Raw genomic sequence first — 2,360 nt, forward strand, 5'->3', positions numbered from 1 at the left:
CAAACTCTCGGAGATATAATCCTTCATGGCTTGTCTCTCTGGACCTGAAAGATTATATAACCTGGTCTTGGGTAATTTTGCGCCGGGAATGAGGTTAACCGGGCAATCATAAGGACGATGAGGTGGTAACTTCTGACAACCCTTTTCAGAAAAAACGTCCTCAAAGTCCGAAACAAATGTAGGTAGGGTAGTTATGGAGGCGACTAAGCAATTGCTATTTAAGCAATTTTCTCTGCACGGCTCACTCCACTCCAATATCTCCCTGGCCTGCCAATCCACCACTGGATTGTGCGCTACCAACCAGGGTAGGCCCAGCACCACCGGAGTGGGAAGCCCCTCCAGAACATAACATGAAAGCATCTCGTTATGGTGGTCCCCTACCCGAAGGTGTAAATTATGAACGATGTGGGTGAGGTTTCTCTGAGACAGAGGAGCAGAATCTATAGCAAATATGGGAATAGGTCTCTGTAACGTACAGAGAGACAAACCCATAGTGCGGGCAAAATGGGCATCTATCAAATTTACCCCTGCTCCACTGTCTAGAAAGAAAGAAACAGTCTCTGTCTTATCACCAAAAACAATAACCGCTGGCAACAAAAATTGCGATGTACGTATGGAGGAAACGTATACCCCCCGGCTGACATCCTCCACACAGCCTGGGGTTAGTAGTTTTCCGACGGTTTTTTTGTTTCTGAGGAAAGAAGGACAGACGTTAATGAAATGACCCCTCTCCCCACAAAAAAAACAACCCCCACGCCTACGGCGAACCTCAGGAGGACGGACCTGACGAGTAGTTCCTCCTAGCTGCATAGGCTCGTCTATGTCCGTACAGACTAACTGCTGCTTGGGAGGGGTTATCAATGGCTCCGGTTTTTTCAACCTGTCCCTAAGGCGTCTATCTATACGGATAGAAAGGGACATAACTGCATCAAGGGAAAAGGGGGTCTCATACAATGCAAGCGCATCCTTAACCCTTTCGGATAACCCAGAGCAGAACTGACTCCTGAGAGCCGGGTCGTTCCATTGGGTATCCGTAGCCCACCTACGGAAGTCAGAGCAATACTCCTCTACCGGCCGCTCTCCTTGTAGGAGTCTCCGTAATTTTGATTCAGCCAGTGCGACTCGGTCAGGGTCATCATATATGAGACCCAAGGCCCCGAAAAACTCATCCACTGACCGAAGAGCCTGGGAATCAGTAGGTAAAGAGAACGCCCAGGACTGCGGGTCCCCCTGCAGCAGGGAAATAACAACACCCACCCGCTGTTCTTCATTACCAGAGGAGTAAGGACGCAGTTTAAAGTATAGTTTACAGGCCTCACGGAACGTCAAAAACTTGTCCCTTCCCCCAGAAAATCTGTCAGGGAGAGGGACCTTGGGTTCCGCAACAACCTGGTTACCAGTAGCAACCGCTGGGCTTGCGGTCTGTTGTAATTGCTGCTGTTGCTGGAGGACCGACGCCTTCAATCCTGCCACCTCCAAAGACAGGCCATGAAATTGTTCGGACAGAGCAGCAATTGGATCCATACTGGATTCTAAGTAGGTAAAAAAAATTTTTTTTTTTTTTTTTTTTTTTTTTTTTTACCTACACAAAAATAAGGGCCAGATATAATGTAATGACCGGCAACACACACAGGGAGGAAAACAGGGAAGGCCCTGCACAAGGGAGAGGGAAAGGTGGTGACCCCTAACTCACCTTGCAGCTGGTACCTGCCTGCCCTGTCGTCCCTAGACGGGTTCCTCACCCGTGCGGCGATCACGTGCCTAAACCCTGGCTTTCCCTGAAATGAGCCCTAGATAATGAACGGGCCGGTGGGATCGCTAGTCCGCACCACTGCACTAAGTGGGAAACACCAGGGGGAGGACAGACAAACACAGACAAACACAAACACCCAGGTGGACGACAACAACTGTCCACAAAGGTCCAACAGGGATCCGGAGGGTAGCGTTCTGGATCAACTACCAGAGAACGCAGCAACACAGCTCCAGTGGGTCAGAATAGATGTCCAGGCAGGAAGCTCTATATCTGGCAACCAGAGAAGTGTGAGAGGGGAATATAAGGAGGATTGGGAGTGCTGGACAAGGAACAGCTGAGAGAAGGAGCTACGGATCCCTGAGTGAGCCAAAAGGGTTTGTAAAGCAAACCCAGAAAGCTACAATAAGGAAACTTCCCTATCTGACATAGAGCGTGCAGCCAACCGCTGCGACCTCCTGACCCCGGGTACAACGGAGTCAGGCGTGGCTCTTGACACCCTCGTGACAGCAGTGTGGTATTTGATTCTGCTGGGGAGGTATCTTGTGCTGCACTTTAGTACCGTATTTGTTATGGCTACAGAACCAAATACCACATTGCGGGACAATAT

Source organism: Bufo gargarizans, chromosome 2 (genome assembly GCF_014858855.1).
Source record: "Bufo gargarizans isolate SCDJY-AF-19 chromosome 2, ASM1485885v1, whole genome shotgun sequence".
In the NCBI taxonomy this organism is placed as follows: domain Eukaryota; kingdom Metazoa; phylum Chordata; class Amphibia; order Anura; family Bufonidae; genus Bufo; species Bufo gargarizans.